This window comes from Odontesthes bonariensis, chromosome 1 (genome assembly GCF_027942865.1).
Source record: "Odontesthes bonariensis isolate fOdoBon6 chromosome 1, fOdoBon6.hap1, whole genome shotgun sequence".
NCBI lineage: Eukaryota > Metazoa > Chordata > Actinopteri > Atheriniformes > Atherinopsidae > Odontesthes > Odontesthes bonariensis.
In genome coordinates this window covers 12,395,031-12,408,109 of record NC_134506.1, presented here as the reverse complement: position 1 = coordinate 12,408,109, position 13,079 = coordinate 12,395,031, and the positions used below count along the sequence as shown (strand labels likewise).

General features: G+C 41.1%; 1 protein-coding gene across 1 annotated transcript in view; it reads right to left on the bottom strand.

Annotated features, from left to right (window-relative positions):
* The window catches only part of LOC142387520 (myocyte-specific enhancer factor 2A-like), a 56,313-nt gene extending 50,306 nt beyond the window's left edge, over nt 1-6,007 (bottom strand). The window contains exon 1 of the mRNA XM_075472648.1: nt 5,889-6,007. The gene's annotated coding sequence lies outside the window, so the exon portion shown is untranslated. The remainder of the gene's footprint in view (nt 1-5,888) is intronic.
* Nucleotides 6,008-13,079: the final 7,072 nt, after the last annotated feature.

Sequence of the window (13,079 nt, the reverse complement as noted above, 5' to 3'; positions counted from 1 at the left end):
TTCTCAGTCAGTTAATTTTCTATTACTTCTTAATATAAAAATAGCATATATTCAAGTATTCTCATTGCAGGGAGTGATTTATTTTTTTATTGATAATTATTAGTGGTGGGCCGTTATCGGCGTTAACGTGCTGCGATAATTTGAGAGTCTTATCGGGCGATATAAAAAATATCGCCGTTAATCTATTCTCAAAGTTGGGTTGGGAACTGGGTCAAAATAGGTAAGCAAACTGTGATGACTTTTACCTTGATATTTTAGCTCGGGTGTAGGCCGATGTACTTTGTCTGCCGTTAGGTGTGATGAAAACAGAAGAATGCCACTTTGCAGAAGCCTGCAAGTTTATGGAGGTCGCTAATCTGTGGGGGATAGTTGACAAAGGTGCTGTTTACACATACCCGGGTATTTTGATAAACGAAGACCTTTCCCTTCGTTTGTGCCTTTCGTTTATACACAAACGGAGTTTTTTCCTCCGAAAACGAAGCTAAAAAAAAACTCCGGCAAAAGTGGAGATTTTTTAAAAACTCCGTTTAGCGTTTGTGTGTAAACTGGTTGAAAGAGACAAAAATGGAGTTTTGGGAATGGAATGAGGAGTTGTCGTCATAGTACAGAGCCCCGCCCCTATCCGCCATGTTGGCAGGATGCTAGCGTGAAAACGCCATTCTCTCCGTCCATTGTTTATCTGGCAAGCATGGAGGTACTAGCAGCATTTCTGTTGTTGAGAGCTATACTCGCTTGTGTGATTTTGAAAATTCTCATTGTTCTAACACTGCCACCGTCAGGCTTGGCGTAATTTAACAGCTCTTGATAGCGTATTTATGCGGATCAATGTAGACGTGGTTTTTTTTAAAAACGGGGCTGTGTGCACCTAGTTTTTTTTGCAAACGAAGGTTAGAAAATATGCGTTTATCAAAATACCCGGGTATGTGTAAACAGCACCAAAATCTGCTCTGTTGGAACAGACAGCGCTCCTAATATGGTGGCCGCAGGGAGGATACTGCCCTTCGAGCATCTGCCGTGTGTTGCACATGTTGTACAGAGAGCGATTGTAATGTCACTGCGAGAAGGGGTTTTTGATGCTGCATTTGCCAAGTGTCGACAAATGGTGGGACATTTCAAACACAGTCCGGCCAACGCAGACGAGCTGAAAGTCCAGCAAACCTCCCTTGGGCAAGTTCAGGAGCCGCTCGTGCAAGATGTTCCAACACGGTGGAATTCCACCCTCGAGATGATCAAGCGCGTGTGGCGCAACAGAGACGCACTGCACACAACGCAACAGCAGCACCACCTGGCCCTCCCAACAAGTGCTGAATATGAGAAGTTGGCGAAGCTAGAGAAACTGCTGGACCCATGCATGTGAATAAGCTGGTCTGCCTGCTGCGTGTACACCAAGAGCGACCTCGCTGGAGAAGCTTCGCTTGAGACTTTGCTTTGGTAGCTTTGGTAGCTCGTGACGTCACATTTAGAATGTTAAATTCTTAAAGGCCCCGCGGCTGTGCAGCACCCCCGCGAGAAAAAAACATGAGGAAAGTGAGGGCAGGGACACGAATAAACGTGTTGTTATTTACAATTTGTTATTCAAGATATACATCACGTTACAAATTATGTAAAACTACATTAGGTACACCTGAGAAGAGCAGGAATAGCAGAGGCAGCTGTGAAAAAGAAACTAAATTCGAAATAAAACCCGAAATAAATCAGAAATAAAACTTAATTGCAGTGAGAAAGGTATGCGTGGGGTTACTACACTATTGTATTGAAGCACTCGACACGGCAATTGCAACAGTCTCAGGATTAAACGACTATTGTTTGGATAGGAACTAAAGTTTACACGTCTGTTTCCGCGAACCCCGCGGATTGCCGGACCCCTGAATGAGCCATTTTAATCTAGATTAATTTCAAGATTTCAGTGAGATTAATCTAGATTAAAAAAATTAATCTATGCCCACCACTAATAATTATATATTTATATTATTATTTTATTTCCCGTTTTATTCTAAGTTATGTTTGGCTTTATTTTACAAATGCTGCTGGCAGCTCCCTGCACTTTTCATTTTTACAATTAAAAAGACTTAATGGATATGAAAGTTTGTGTCAGTGTGTGCTATTTTTAATTTATCGTGAATAATGTTTCTATTTATCGGTTGCACATATCGGTTATCGGCCTCCCATTTCCATAATTATCGGTATCGGTATCGGCCCTGAAAAAACCATATCGGTAGGGCCCTAGATATGACTACATAAATGCTGAATAAAGTCCCTAGACTACACAGTTTAATCATTTGCTTGCATTTTCTGGGTTTTAATGCCAGTTTTATACTATAAGCCACTAATGAAGAATTGTTCTAGATTCATGTAAAAGAAAGAATAACAGTCATGTACTTGACACTAAAAGAAAACTCGATCAAATGGTGGAAAACAATGTGAAAACATTACACTCGATTTGTTTGGTCCCAGTGTTTTCTGTACAATTAAGATTAATAAATATCTATTGAATTAACTGATAAGTATGACAGGCCAGATCAGAACCTGACAAAAATTCAAAATAAAAGAAAACTATTTTTTTTTTTCCCAAAAAAACAAGCTACAGTGATTGGTTACCAATATTTGAACATCTTCACGCTGCCTTTAAGTATAACGATCTGAGCCCTCGTAAAGCCTTTGAATGAGAGAGAATATGTAGGAACTGTAAAAAATAACTTGTATGGTACCCGTGTGACCTGACCGCTACTTTTCAATATTAAATGCTCATATCAGTGATGTGTCTGCACGAGCTGGCTGCTTTATTATTCACCAGAAACCAACACAACAAGAAAAGCCCGTCTAAAACACAGAAATACAAGCGGGAGGTTGAACAGTGACTGTTTTCCTGCTTATGTCATTTTCTGCCAAACAATTTTCTGCACTGAAAGGGCCCAGTCTGATGCAAATATGACTTGAGTTTTTTTTTTTTCTCGTCTTAGGGGTTCGTTGGGGTTGTATGAAGTATTAGTCCATGGTCGAAAGATAGTGGAGAGGCAGGCAGGAAGGCGGTCACAGACTAAGTGACAGGGGTCTGCTGAACAGATCAATCCAATTTACTGTCGAGCATCTTTGAAAATAACCACACTTAAAATCCAAACTTAAAACTTGCGCCAAAGTTTGGAAGGACACTAGAGCATATTGAAGGTTCCCAATTTTTTTCTAAACCGTCTTCAGACGATACATACATTACCATATATATTTTGAAAGCTATTTTAGTCACCATAAATTGGTCCCAAAATAGACTACAGCATAGGAGATGGGAGAAATCCCTGGATCTAATTCTCTGTTAAAGGGATACGCCACCCCCAGGCCAAATTAAGTGTATCCCCGCATTCCCGAGACATAAATAAGTGTGTGGGAGCGTTTTCCTGGCGACCCAGGCATTGTCCGAATCTCACAGCACTGACCACTGCTTGGTTGCGCGTAATACATACATGCTAGCGTCGCCAATCGAAATATTTCGCCCAACGTGAATTAATTTATTTGATTTACCTTCTAATTACTGTGTGAGTGGTGTACTTTCACATCGAGTGCAAATGACTGTGTAATCAACACGCAAGGCTTGGTTTGCTCATGTCCGTTTGGGAACTAGTTTCTGGTGCGGAAAACACAGCCGACGCACACTCCCCGCTACGTCATTGGGAATCCCCACCCCCGACTTCCTCAAACAAACCAGCGTGAAGCAGCCAGGGACAACCCAGACAACCGTGGCTAGCTAGCTAGAGTATTGGTGTGGTTTGAATCAGTGTAGTTACTACGGTAGTTGTTTGATTTCACTGAGAAAAATGGTGAATACGTGCATAGCAAGGGGCTGCGAGAACATGCAGAAGAGACACCAAACGACAATGTTCCACAGAATTCCGAAGGATGAGCAAAGAAGAAGACTTTGGCTGGCTGCCCTCGGAATTCCTGAGACAACACCGGTGGAAAAAATAAACCACTCTGGCTAGCTAGCCACGGTTGTCTGGGTTGTCCCTGGCTACTTCACGCTGGTTTGTTTGAGGAAGTCGGGGGTGGGGATTCCCAATGACGTAGCGGGGAGTGTGCGTCGGCTGTGTTTTCCGCACCGGAAACCAGTTCCCAAACCGACATGAGCAAACCAAGCCTTGCGTGTTGATTTACACAGTCATTTGCACTCGATGTGAAAGTACACCCACACAGTAATTAGAAGGTAAATCAAGTAAATTAATTCACGTTGGGCGAAATATTTCGACTGGCGACGCTAGCATGTATGTATTACGCGCAACCAAGCAGTGCTCAGTGCTGTGAGATTCGGACAATGCCTGGGTCGCCAGGAAAACGCTCCCACACACTTATTTATGTCTCGGGAATGCAGGGATACACTTAATTTAGCCTGGGGGTGGCGTATCCCTTTAAATGCATTTTAAGGCTTGTTCCCAAAAGGCTCTTCCCTTCAGTGGCATATCACATCTGACCTCACGATCCCATCAGAAGATAGGGAGTCTAAAATATTAGACTCTAGAAACATGCAGCTAATGTGACCAAGAGCTGCCTCCGCAATGAGATTATGCTGGAAAAAAAGGGCAACAATTAGTGTCTGTTTGGGTGTCATTTTTCCACTGGAGCCAATCGCAGATGGAGCTGACGGGCTGGTGTGACGACGACGTCATCCGAGCCTTTAAATTAACATCACTGGTAAAAACTTTTATTTGTTCCTTTATTCCCGTTTTGAAAGTCATGCACATAACTACCGATGGGTACGAGCAGTGACAAAACAGCAGCCCTTGAAATGGAATATTGTGGCAATAAAGGCACAGAAAAAAGCTGGAAAAAAAAAAAAAAAAGGTTAAGTGCACCCGATCAACCAATGAAAACTGTCCTCCTGGAACCCTGAAATGTTATGATCAGTCAATTAAATAGACAGGAGCTCAACAGCCAAGTGGCACCTACTTCAATATATATTTTTTCTTTTTTTTTTAATTATTACTACAAATACATGGCACAAGACTCAAATGCAAGAATTTGGTGCCTTTCTTGTAAACATTCTTTGACAATTTGTTAGTTTGAGGCAAAAAAGAAAATAAGGGACTTGGTGGCATCACATGGGACTCCAGGACTTCAGCATGGGTGTTTCTCATTATTCTGGAAGCTTTATTGATTAAATGATGCACAGACAACAAGCACTGTCAAACTGAAGTGGCTTTAGGATGGGATCTCAGGAAGGCATCAAGAAGCGAGTCACCGCTCAAAAACAAATCAACTCCAATTAAGAAAACCGATGCCTGACGCAGAAAATCACACCATTATTCCACCACAGGCTCCCTTACACTCTCTGAGCCATAAATACACATATTCAGTATATAAATACAGAATAAAAGGTGTCCTAAATCAGATTATAATGTACTCTTTCTTATGGTTTGGTTTCTGGTGCTCCGATAACACCCAATGTGCCGCTTTTAAAACCGTCATGGAAATAAATGCACCTTGTTTTGGAGACAGCGGATTCCATTATATTCAGAGACATGGTGTACAGTAAAAGTAGTGGGATATTGGCGAGATCCGAGGCAAGTGGCAGCAAAACGCCAACGTTGAGCAGAGTGAGCGAATCAAAGTTTTTATGAATGCGCATCTCCTTTAAGGGACTTATCCAAACATGTACAGTGCACGTACAGTACAGCGGGCAACGTCACGAGCGGTTTTGTCGTCGTTGTGCGATAAATACCTGAGTATGAACAAGGCTTTAGAGAGTGGCCTACGCGCTGGAAACTATTGATGCTGTTTAAGAAACACATTGAAACGAAGCTAAATATCTCAGCCCAGAATAAGTGTGGCGGCTCCCCTCCCTTACAGTCCCACCAACTCAGCAGACAGACAGTAAACAGACTGAAGACGTGTGCTTCACTTACCCCACTGAGCTTCAACAAATGCGGGCGTTTTTTTTTTTTTAGTATCAAACTGTCTCCGGCAGAGAGACACCAACAGACCCTCGTCCGCTATATTTAGGAAACTGACAAACTCCGAGCAGCGAGAGCTTTAGCTCCTCCCACCTGAGAGCGCGGGGTGGGTGCGGAGGTGCTGAACGTGTGCGCGTGTATTTATACTGTACACGCACGTTCGATTTGCTGTGTGAGTAAACCATGAGTAAATTTACCTCACATATTCAGATGCAACGTCGGTTTATTCACGGGTGAATGACCAAATAGTGCGGGGATGCCCCCTAAAGCATCACATGAAGAAATTCACTAAAATGGTCTGCATAGCAGTGACGACTAGTGATGGGAACTAAGTTCGGCTCTTTTCCGAGAGCCTGCTCTTTCGACTATAACGGCTCTTTATTTAGGATCTTTTGTAGCCTATATTTTACCTTAACTTTGCAAAAAAAATCATGGTTTATGTGTTGAAAACCCTTTTGCTTTCAGTGTTTTTATGAGAGACCTTATAATTGCCTAATTCTTTGCATTTATTCTGTGACAAAACCACTTTTACATTTGTTTATTTCAATTAAACTTTTTTATTGCACAAATTAACAAACTTCAAACACGTCCACAGAACAGAACCATACTCAAGCTAACATTAATAATGTCCTCAATTAAACTTTTTTATTGCACAAATTAACAATAAACTTCAAACACATCCACAGAACAGAACCATACTCAAGCTAACATTAATAATGTCCTCAATTAAACTTTTTTATTGGACAAATGAACCAAAAAAATCAAACAAATCCACAGAACAGAACCAAACTCCTTAATTCTCACGTGAATACCGCATGCTGGTCCCATGCTGGTCAATCATAACAAAGCTCTGTCGTAACCAGAGCTGGGACTGAGCACTGAAAGTGAAACCAAGCAGCGAATGGAAAAAAACTTGGACTCTGCTCTCACTTTATGCGAGCCGGCTCTTCTGATTCACTACAAAGAGCCGGCTCTCAGAGCCGATGCTTGTGCGCATGACCCATCACTAGTGACTGCTGAGAAACATCAAGCCACACAGCTGGGTACTGTAGAGACTCGTACTTCAAAACAAGTGTCACAGCAAAGCCGCAAATGTTTTCGGAAACTTACAGTACATGACTTCGAAAAGAGGAAAAAATAACCAAACACACCTATGAAAAACTACTGGACGAGGCAAAAACATCTACAGAGAGACGCAAAGCATCAACAACATGGTAAAAACAACTACAATTTGAAACACAGCAGCCATCAAAAGTGGTGAAACAACAACAACAACAAAAACAACTAAGGGGAAGCCAAATGGTGAATAAAGACACCAAACAACCAACAAGATGAGAATCAGTAAGGAAGAGGCTGGACGACCACAAAGAGATACAAAACAACTACACATAAAGCAGGTACAAAGACGTCAAAACAGCTGGCAGAGACCAAAAGGGCCACAATGATAGCACAGCTATTTTGCATCGATTTCAGTCAGTTCATCCTTGGCAGTGTGAGAACATATTACTGATTAAAAAAAAAACAATCAGTCGGGATCATGCAAAACCTCGGATCATCAGACTAAAAAAAAATTGTTGAAAATATGTTTTTCAGATAAAAACACGACACAGCATGTGAGCTGTCTTCCTCCTAAACACAGACCCAGCATAATAACTGATCCATTGATATTTTATTCAGCCTTTGCCTGAAGGAGAGGAAAGAAAACTTGTGACTCTGAGGTCAGAATTTCAGAAGCAGCTGAGACCATCTGCTTGGAGCAGACCAGGCAGTGTTGCACTCCCACCTCAACCACACATGCTCATGGTGTTTTGAGCTCATCGCTGAAATCCTGGCTGTTACATTGAGGCTGGAAGGGAGAGCTTGCTGACACATACAAGAGCTACTTATGTGTCACCGTTCTTGATTTGTGGTCCAATCTTCCGTTTCCTCTGTGTAGATGTGAAGACCCAACTTTTCTCGGGGAAGCACAGCAGTTCTTCTCTCATCTGCATGTTTTTCACTGCTAGATTGATGCTCACATGGGGAGCGAAGAGACAACTGCTGTGCGACTACACATCATTTTAATCTGCCATGAATCTCAGCATTGTGTTGCTGCCGTGCAACCCCACCAGAGGTTTGTGACTAGTAAAGGATGAATTGCAACATTGCATGATCGGATATGTCAGAGATAAGAAAAGAGACCTAGGTGACCTCAGACAGTGTGGATCAGGATACTATAAATATAGCAGTGGCTATAGTCTAAAGCCTGTTATTGGAATATCTTTTTATGAAGAATCATCCCTACATAAGAGTTTTATCATTTGCCCAGTTTCTTTAGTTCAGTCAGACAAAGGAAAGTGTATATACCGAAGGACTAACAACAACGAGCAGGGATTGAGCAACAGGTGAGAGGTAATCAGCAGCAAAAAACAGGTGCGACAATGGAGTTCAACAAATAAACAGGCTTTGCTAGATAAAAACAGGAAGTTACAAAACCTGAGAGAACAAACCGTGGAAAGAGGGAAAAACTAACACTAAACAAGTGTAAAAGAAAAAAAGAAAAGCATGTAAACTAGACGTTGTTAACAGAACATGGCAGCAGAAACTAAGAAACCTGAAGGCAAAAGTTAAAATTGAACCCGTAAAACCACAAACCCTGACATGAAAAGTTTTTTTTAACACCCAAGCTGTTAAAAAAAACATACTGTTAGTATGCATGCGCCAGTAATGCGAAACAGAAAAGTTTATGTTTTTAAAAGGCTTTAAATCACAAAAGATATTCTCGAAAAACTCAAATTCAAATATTATACATACTTTATAAAATTTGCAGGGAAAGCTTCTTTTTTATTTGTAGTTATCAGCTGCTTTTGGAAACCTAACAGGAATAAAATAAAACATAAAAACATCTGAGCAGTTCGTTAACTTATACGTCTGTTTCTAAAGAGGACTGCGCATCAAGAACAGGACCAAGTCTCACTAACGCCCCTAAGACAGAATAAAAACAAGAAAGCTTGTGGTGCCATCATGTGTCTTTGAGCCAGATGGCAGATGAAATGGCAAAATGAGAGCTGTCCTTGTGAAACAGGATCTGCTGTATTCATTGATGGAAGAGGTAGATGTATAATAACAGTCTCTGCCTGCTTTCTCTCAAATATAACAACCTCAAGTAGGAAATACACATTCCTGACGTTGATTGCACATTGCACTTTGAATCAGTGAAACAAATCTATCCTAATCACGTCATCCTTGCCTTCATGAGTGATTCATTTACCCAAATAACTTCCCAACATTAGAAAATTAAAGCTAAAAAAAGTGTACCGTGTCTTTAAAGTGATGCCATTTCTATGCTACTCAATCAGGCTGTTATAGATTAGTCCCTCCACAAACACTGTGTATAAAGCATTAAAATATGAAGTGAACGTTTGACTTTGTCTTCACCAAACATACAAACACAGGGGCGTGGCTACGAGGGGGCTGGGGGGGGGGGGTCACTGCCCCCCCAGGAACAAGTCCTGCTCCCCTGAGAAATGCCCTGTCCATCCAAAGAAAACTGGCCAGAAAAAAGTCCACAATTTATTATCTCTGTTTGTGTCTTGTATTGATAGAATAAATGCAGGTGGGGATTTTAAAAAAGCATATATATATCTGCAAAGTTTTTTTTTTTTTTATATTACATTTTTATTGAAGGAAAGTTTCGTAATACAGGGTGTACATTGTGATATATCCTTCTTTTTTGTTATTTTCTTCAAACAAAGAACACACAGTCGCACCCAAGCCCACCCTACCCACCCACACACACTGCCTTAGTATGAAATGAAAGAAAAATAATGCATACATAAAAATACATAAAAATAAAGAACACAAAACAAAACAAAACATAGCACGTCTCGTTTCTGATTAGTATGTCTGAGCATATTATACATACACCCATGCACACATACGTACAGTGCATATATTAACATCTATTCAGACGAATATGTACATGTGTATATGCAAATTTAAAAAATGCATGAATGCCGGGCCATAGTGATCTTAGGGGAGAGTGGTTAGTGTTTCAAAGTATGAAATCAGTGGATCCCACAGTTTATGAAATGTTTTTACTGACCCCCTGGTGAAATACTTAATTTTTTCCAATTTTAGAAAGAGCATTAAATCACTGAGCCAAGTGGATGCCTTTGGTGGGTCAGGGGATTTCCACTTTAGAACCAGCCTTCTTCGAGCCAACAGGGAGCCGAAAGCGAAAGCATTTTCCAGAGTGGTCATCATTGAGACCTCAGGGTCCACCACTCCAAAAATGGCAAGTTCTGCAGTGGGCTGTATATTAGTACCAAACGCATCATTCAATGTTTCGCAAACACCTGACCAAAAGTCTATTAGCTTAGGACAGAACCAAAATGTGTGGGTCATGCCAGCTGCAGGCGAATTACAGCGCTCACACCTATCTTCAATGTCTGGATATATTTTGGATAATTTCAATTTGGTGTAATATGCCCTGTGCAAAACTTTAAACTGTATTAAGTTCAGACGTGCACAAGAGGAAGTGCCATTGACTTTATTTTGAGCATATTCCCAAACAGTATCTGAAATTTCTGTCCCCAGTTCTTCTACCCAGTCATTTCGAAGTTTATCTAGTGTTGCACCCTGAAGAGAAGCAATTAAATGATAGATGGATGAGATTTGACCTTTGTGTTGCATATTAACCTTCAGAACTTTCTCCAGCCCTGAATCCACAGGCAAGTGGGGGAAAGTTGGGCTAAGCGTCTGAATGAAATGTCTAACTTGGAGGTATCTGAAATGATCTGAACGTTGCAGTTGAAATTTGTCAATAATTTCAGCAAGGCTACCAAAAACTAACCTGGTTCTCACGCAGATGGATGTTTCTCATCCATCTGGAATTTAGTCGGTTGCCTAGCTGTTCTCTGTTTTGAGTAGGCAGGGGTTGTATTCAAAAACCTCTCGAACCTGATTGGAGAATTCAATGTGTGTGTCACGTACTACTTCGACCAATCATATCGAAAGCGGACGTGACGCGTTGGAGCGCGACCAGTCTCTCGGTCTGTGGTGGAAAATAAACAAAACACAACAGCAGCGAGCAAAGCAGGAGCTAGCAGCAGCTAATCTGTTAACACCCCGCCCTACGATTGTGATTGGATCTAGGCATAGAGGCGGGCCCGTTTATGGGGTAACCGAAGACTTCGGGCTCAACAAGGCGCACCCAGACCCTCGTGCGAGCTCACGAAGTGTAACGAAGATGCACGAAGCATCTTCGTTACACTTCTACTAGACCACTGAATGTATGGTCTAGTAGAGCTGCTGGGAAGACGTGATTTTTACAGATTGGGCTATACAAGGAGAACTTTTAAAAACTTTTAAAAGGAGAAAATTTAAAATGCTTTCTAAACTGTGCCCATATTTTGAGAGTTGAGATTACTACAGGACTGGATGTGAACTGTGAGGGTGGTAGTTTAGTTGTTATCAAAGCAAAGAGAGTGAGGTGGATAGACAAGAATTTGCCTCGACTTGGCACCAGTCTGTGGTTGGGGTCTGGAACCAGCATATGACCTTTTGTATGTTACATGCCCAATAAAAATATTTCAGGTTTGGAAGTGCTAACCCACCTAGATCTTTGGGTCTTTCTAAAAGTTCCCTGCGAATTCTGGGGTTTTTACTGTCCCACAAAAATGAAGAGAGTACCCTGTTCAATGATTGAAAAAATGTTTTCGGAAGGAAAATCGGGAGACACTGAAACAAATATAAGAATCTAGGCACCACATTCATTTTTATGCAGTTCACTCTACCTGCAAGTGACAACTGGAGTGCAGACCATCTTTTTATATCAGATTCTAAATTATTGACAAGAGGTTTGATGTTTTTGTTGTATAGGTCTGAGAAGGAACGGGTGATATTTATACCAAGGTATCTAAAGCCTGATTTTGACATGCGGAAAGGAAGTTCACTGTCTGAAAGTTGAAGTGCCAAATTGTTTATAGGAAAACATTCACTTTTGCTTAGGTTTAATTTGTACCCAGAGAACACTCCAAACTCTTTTAAAGTATTCAAAATAGAAGGAACACATCTGACTGGATCTGAAATGTACAACAACAGGTCATCAGCATAAAGAGATAACTTGTGCTCAATTCCCAACCTATGGATGCCACGTATATTAGTAGAAGATCTTAGCTTGATGGACAAGGGTTCTATGGCTAGCGCAAACAACAGAGGGCTTAGCGGACAACCTTGTCGTGTGCCTCTTGACAAAGGAAAGAATTGAGAAGCCACTCTATTAGTCATCACCAACGCTTTGGGGGAGGTATATAACAGGCGGATCCAAGAGATAAATGTAGTACCAAAGCCAAACCTTTCTAATACTGCAAATAAGTAAGGCATTTCTGTCCTATCAAAGGCTTTCTCTGCGTCCAGGGAGACGACCACCTCTGGCAACTCCCTGGACGCTGGGGAGTGGACAACATTAAGCAGCTTCCTGATATTTACGAAAGAGTGTCGGTTCCTCATAAAAACCAGTTTGGTCTATTGAGATAATTGGAGATATGACTTTGTCTAATCTTAGGGCAAGGAGCTTAGCTAATATCTTAACATCTGTATTTAAAAGAGAAATGGGTCGATGGGAACCACACTCAAGTGGATCCTTACCTGGTTTTAGAATGAGTTAAATGGAGGCTTCAGTAAGACTCTGTGGAAGATGATTTTGTTTCAAAGAATAATTAAACATTTCTAATAGAATTGGAACAAGTTGTTTGCTAAATTTTTTATAAAATTCGACAGGATAGCCATCAGGCCCTGGAGTTTTACTGCTTTGCATGTTCTTAACGGCATCAATTATTTCCTGCAGTTGTAAAGGTCTGTCTAAATCATCTCTAGAAGCATCTTCTAGAGAGGGGAAGTCTAGATTATCTAAGAACTTATTCATAGTTGAGGTGTCTTGTGGGAATGTGGATGTATACAAGTCTGAGTAATATTCTTTAAAGGTGGCATTTATTTCCTTTGGGTCTACAGATAAAACTTGTGAAGATTTACGAATTTGTGGGATCACCCGAGAGGCGGCTCTACATTTTAAATGATAGGCCAAAAGATGGCCAGCCTTATCACCATGCTCGTAGTAATGTCCTTTGGACCATAGCAGGTGTTTTTCAGTTCTTTCCAATG